At 34.1% G+C, this 6,671-nt stretch overlaps 1 pseudogene; it reads left to right on the forward strand.

The window, feature by feature from the left end:
- Positions 1 to 1,953, forward strand: part of LOC132549382 (polyamine-transporting ATPase 13A3-like) — a 34,325-nt pseudogene extending 32,372 nt beyond the window's left edge.
- Positions 1,954 to 6,671: the final 4,718 nt, after the last annotated feature.

Here is a 6,671-nt window from a genome sequence, read left to right on the forward strand (position 1 = left end):
CGTTCCATGATAGGATATATATATAGATACTGTCATATGAAGGCGACTTTGTATTCCTTTGTTGCAATCGTCGTTCATGTACGATACCACGTATCTCGAAAAATCAGATAGACAAAAATCGACTCCAGTTTTGATATAATTTGATATTGTTTTTATATTCACAGTAGGATTTTTCATGATGTATGATTTGTAATATGACAAAACAGAGTAACCTTGATTATTTGGTTTCCGGATGCTACACTACATCTACACTCTTTTCCTATACTTCATATCACCTTATAAGGACGCGAGAAAAAATTACGGATTACACAAAAATATGAAACAAGTTATATCCATTTTTAAAAATGAATCTTCCTAGGGGGTTTGAAACACTCAAAGCTTTTACTTTAAGAGGAAACCAACTACATTATCTGGGGATAACGTATTCAAACACAGGTCACCTAGCTCAAACAGAAGTGCTTTACTACCTAAAGACCCTACAATACTAACATACTTAGTTTAAGACACATTGATGAGGAAATAAATCAACAAATGAATAAATAGAAATGATAACAATGATAATAATAAAATGAATAAATAATGACCTTGATGAGAACAAATGATATATTGATAATAGGAAAGTATTTACATGATAAAACTAATCTTTATGTTAATGACTATCGACTAAACAATTACTCATCCGAGTACATATTGACTATAGAAGATGATCTGACCACAAGGGGACATTGTACAGGGTTTACTTCCCGAGATATACGCTATCGAATTCCAATATTCAAAGACGTCTGCTCAAGACCCACCATTTGTAAATAAAGAGTTTTAAAGACTCGGAGGTATTAATCTACAGTTTACTACTTTAATAACACCAAAAACTTATCGATTACATTTTCTTTAAGTATCAAGATACTAGCGGATTATTTATAAGTTTCCTGCTAACTGTAGTCTTGAGCAAATAGATGAATAAGACTGTAAAGGTTAAAACAAGACATCACAGCACCTTATCCGTAATGGTTTGAAGTTCAAATATTTTGTATTTATCTTTCCTTCAATCTTACCCATCTACTGATTTTTTACGAGTCTAAAATGTTATTACGAAACTGGGGAATGCCAATTATTTACAGAAATGTGTCCCAGCACAAAGGTTTGATGTTTTTATTTGTTTCACCACGACTGCAGTATTATGTGCCACAGGACCGCAGTATTGGGACATTGTGGCACTTTAAATACAGCAATACATATATACTTATGAACGGTTAGCTTTTAATTCTGATTATGACAGAATAAATAAATAACGACGTATCGATAAAATCTTACTTCAAACTCAATTCAAATGACACTGTGACAAATTAGGAACAAAAGGACGATTTACTTAGGGGGATATCAACGAAATATAAGATTATGACTTCTTGAAAGACGAGTCTTTTCTGCTTAGTCGATGACACCCGCTTAATAAATATTGGTCAATCCCAAATAAGGAATGTTTTGTTGCAAAATGAGAATATGTTTAAGAATAACAAAACTATCATACACATTAATGACCATCAAGTACGTTCAAAAATTTAGTTCATTTTTGCGGTGACATTGGAACTCAAATAAATTTACAATGTTAATAGAGTATTTGCTGTTACACTAATTTGATAGAACCGCGTGTTGGTTTAATTTCAGGACTTTGTTCTCAGCGGAACACTTATCAGCAGGAAACTTCAGGAAAAGATAGAAGATTGTGTGATAGGCTCTAACCACACATACGCTTTACTGGAGGAGGAAATATTCCATGGTGATTGGCCACCTATAAGCCAACAACAGACAATCAAATCACAGCACAATAGGATGAAGATATCATCTACACAAAGCAATCATCAAGATTCAAATCTTTCTATACAGAACGAGGGAAAACGTCGTGAGAAAAAGAGCCCCATGGACAATTATTTGAATAAGTCATTTGATAAATTCTGATAATTGAATTTAATTATAACACTTTAAGTTTTTCTCTAGCTTTCTTTATAGTAACATAGTATTTTCATAAAGATGGCATAATGGTGATTTTTTTCCAAATGAGAAAGGTATCAATTACAAAATGCCATAACACGAAACAAAAATCTACTCTGTCAATTAAAACTGGAGACAAAACAATAGAATGAATTTACTTTTCGGCATAGAATAAAGATATGAATCCAAATATCTACGGCAGGTTCAAATGAAATGGTAGAAACTCATTGACCGGGGAATTCTCTATACATTTAGCATTCATTAAAAGTACTCTAGTTGGTAACGACATCGCGCTATTTCCAGGAAGCATTACCTTGTCAAAAGTGTGAATAAATGTGTCCACTAAAGAAAAAAATATCCATCATGTTAGTGGTCACATCGCAGGAGATCAGAACACGATACTAACATTTGATAATGTTATTACGGTAGATATAAATCTTTACCAGATGTACTTTGTGCAGGCTGTTGTGAGGATCAAACCAAAATAGCTTGCCATATTTCGATTTAATTCTGACTGAAGCAGCTGCAGATCGATTCTGAATTTTAATGCACATATCATCATCCTGTCTCTTATATCCCTCTCCTGGTAGACTGAACGTACATATCATCATCCTGTCTCCTATATCCCTCTCCTGATAGACTGAACGTACATATCATCATCCTGTCTCTTATATCCCTCTCCTGGTAGACTGAACGTACATATCATCATCCTGTCTCCTATATCCCTCTCCTGATAGACTGAACGTACATATCCTCATCCTGTCTCCTATATCCCTCTCCTGATAGACTGAACGTACATATCATCATCCTGTCTCCTATATCCCTCTCCTGGTAGACTGAACGTACATATCTATCCATATCATCACCCTGTCTTCTATCTCCCTCTCCTGTTATGACTTAACATACATATTTATCCCTATCATCACCCTGTCTTCTATATCCCTCTTGTTATGACTGAACGTACACATGTATCCCTATCATCTCCTTTTCTTCTATATCCCACTCATGTTGTGACTGTCCCCTTTCGATCACATGGATATTTATTATAACTAATAAGTAAATGCAGTATATTAACGGAAATCCTGTACTATTGTATTTTTCATTGGACAACCTATTCTTAAGTTTAATGGTGTCCTATCTGTCATGTGTTGAAAATTATTTCAATTATTAAATAAAACAAATATGAAAGCCATTCTTCTGCATTAAGTTTTGAGATTTATTACAAATTCCTTAATATCCAAATGTTTATTTGTTCATTGTTTATTTGTAATATTATCCACTATAACAATCATACGAGGCTTAGAGTATATAAAATATTCATATTTATTTTATTTTTTACCATATCAATTATCACTACACTGGGAATCGCGAACAATTTCCTTCGAACACGTTGTATTTTTAACGTATATAACTTGTACTATTGTTTGTTATGACGGCAAATTTGAGGTATTGAATAAAAATCTCTCATAACCGGGCAACAGACATGAAAAAGAAGGTCTGCTCAATAATTTTGTTTGATATTACATCTTACATATATATAAGATATATAAATTGGCTGTACTGATGCCCTTATCAACGTTTCAATATAAGAGTGTATATAAGAATGTGGTATACAATGTACCATAGTCACAGAATGTGGTATACAATGTATCATAGTCACAGGAATGTGGTATACAATGTATCATAGTCACAGGAATGTGGTATACAATGTACCATGGTCACAGGAATGTGGTATACAATGTATCATAGTCACAGAATGTGGTATACAATGTATCATAGTCACAGGAATGTGGTATACAATGTAACTCAGTCACAGGAATGTGGTATACAATGTACCATGGTCACAGGAATGTGGTATACAATGTACCATAGTCACAGAATGTGGTATACAATGTACCATGGTCATAGGAATGTTGTATACAATGCATCACAGTCACAGGAATGTGGTATACAATGTACCATGGTCATAGGAATGTTGTATACAATGCATCACAGTCACAGGAATGTGGTATACAATGTAACTCAGTCACAGGAATGTGGTATACAATGTACCATGGTCACAGGAATGTGGTATACAATGTACCATAGTCACAGAATGTGGTATACAATGTAACATGGTCACAGGAATGTTGTATACAATGTAACTCAGTCACAGGAATGTGGTATACAATGTACCATAGTCACATGAATATGTTATACAATGTACCATGGTCACAGGAATGTGGTATACAATGTATCATAGTCACAGGAATGTGGTATACAATGTAACTCAGTCACAGAAATGTGGTATACAACGGACCATAGTCACAGAAATATGGTATACAATGTAACATGGTCACAGGAATGTGGTATACAATATATTATAGTCATAGAAGACCATACGGCTCTTTTTGTTCAATAACAATATTTTAGTAAAGTTCTGATACATTCGTTTTTGTTCACATATTCCATACTATGATAAATAGTACTTACAGAACATACTCTACATTTGCACATTGGTAAGGTTTTAATTAGCTATTGTTGCCTTACCTCGTGGGACCAGATCAAGGTAAGCGACTCCTCGTTATCCATATATATCACATTGGTGTCAGTCGTTGTCAGTCTATACATAAAACATGCCACCAAAGTGCATTGTCAGGATCATTCAATACGACCTTGCTGTGTATTAGACATTTATTGCATTTGTCCCACATTTGTTGGCACTGTCCTTTCTGTTCGCAACTGTCTTGTAAATCCTTACCTGTCAGAGGACTTGGTAACCTACAAGATCTAATATTAATGCATCTAGTTACGTACATCTTCGAAAATTTCTTTACGTATTTCTTGTAATATTAATCCTAGTCGAAACTTAAAGTGTACATCCGATCTATGTACACATAACCCATTCAACACTAAAGGAATATTTTATATTTTTAGATAAAAACCGATCATCATGTTGACAGAACGGCTATCGCCACTGTCTTTGACTAAATCTGTTGTGAATTTTTTTATTATACCTCGATAGATTTTCACATATTTTACCTAATGAGATTTTCACATGTTATTTCTGGAGAGACTGTCATATGCTATACCTAGAGAGATTGTCACATGTAATACAGAGAGATTTTCACATGTCACTTTTTCAGATATTCTCACATGTTATTGCTGGAGATATTATCTCATAAAAAACCTAGAGAGATTTTCACATGTTATTTCTAGATAAAGATATATTTTCACATCTCGAAAAATGTCCACACATTATAATTGGGGATAATTTAACAAGACAATAAAAGGACGATTGTAGAACGTAACAAAGAATCGAATTTGTATACTTTTCCATGTAGGTATTGAAATATTAAATGCATTTTTCATACTACTCGACTGTTTAATTTGTTAGTACATCAACTACAATTTTACACATATTATCTTGTCAAGGATCCTCACCATAGCCAACACACCACTTACAAATCCTCCTGTACAATCATGGGTTCATTAAGTACACAAATATTATATTAAAGGTTATTCTAAACCAGACAAAATCTCTCATACAGTCTCGTTTGACATCTTCCATAAATTAATTTATTCAGTATAAAACAAACGGTCAGTTTATACAACCATATGGCTTCGATCTTGTATAAAATACATATTATTTGTTACGTAATAATAAGTAGGTGTACAATTATGTTCTGTTTTGTATCTGTGACAGGAACATGTAAACAATCAGATGGACTAGACGGTTATGTCATTCGGATGAAAGTGATTTGTGAATGTTGCCTGCGGGCTTACTTCCCATCATACGTCAGCTACGGTGAAGTACGTTGCTCCAGGCAATAGACGTCTTCACTGGACACAGGTGGAACAATGTAAAAGTGTTGTATCACTGTGCATTTTGCAGATACGACACAAATCTTAATACTTCTGTCAAAAGTGGTAGGAACTCCTCACTAATTCATACATATATCTGAACTCAAATAATTACCGAGCATCGATCACAAAAACGGTAGACATTATTGATGATGAATATTATTCATCGTTACGTTCAAGGGCAATTGTAATTTGGTTTCTGTTATAAATCTGCAGTACACTTATATTGAACCGCATATGTAAGTATTGACTACTTTCGTTTTGGATTTGCTGCTGAAAACAAAGTCTTCGAAAATATCATAATTGTAAGGACCATCGACTTTGTCCTCGGATTTACGAACGTGTCTTGCGCAACCAACAGAGATTTCATTTCGGCTGTTAATTCTGCACTGATGTTACCATAGGTGAAACAGATTAATTCTGATTGACGCAATTCATTTGTGTCGTCGCAAAAATTTCAATTTTGAGTGATTGCGCAGTAGCAATATCGTTTCAATAATATATTGACAGTGATTTTTATCAGGAAGAACGTGTGATACTCGTGTTTCGTACACCAATGAAAACGTTACATTTTGTGCAATCTACAATTTGGGTAGTTTGCGTCTTACGGAACGTAATTTGATTGAATCTATCATAATAATCTTACCAACAAAAGAAGCAGTCTGCCAAACAGAACAAGCGCTCTTCTTGTATACTGAGACGACAGTTTGAGAAATCAACACAATTTCAATCTTCATTTCTTGAGGGGATTTAACCTGAATCGTGGGGATAGCCGGTTCTTTTCTTTACTTTTCTTGAGAACAGAACATCTATAGTGTGACGAAATCTGAGGACAAATACCA

This window comes from Ylistrum balloti, unplaced genomic scaffold (assembly GCF_031769215.1).
Source record: "Ylistrum balloti isolate Yb309-2 unplaced genomic scaffold, AGI_CSIRO_Ybal_v1 Utg370056, whole genome shotgun sequence".
NCBI lineage: Eukaryota > Metazoa > Mollusca > Bivalvia > Pectinida > Pectinidae > Ylistrum > Ylistrum balloti.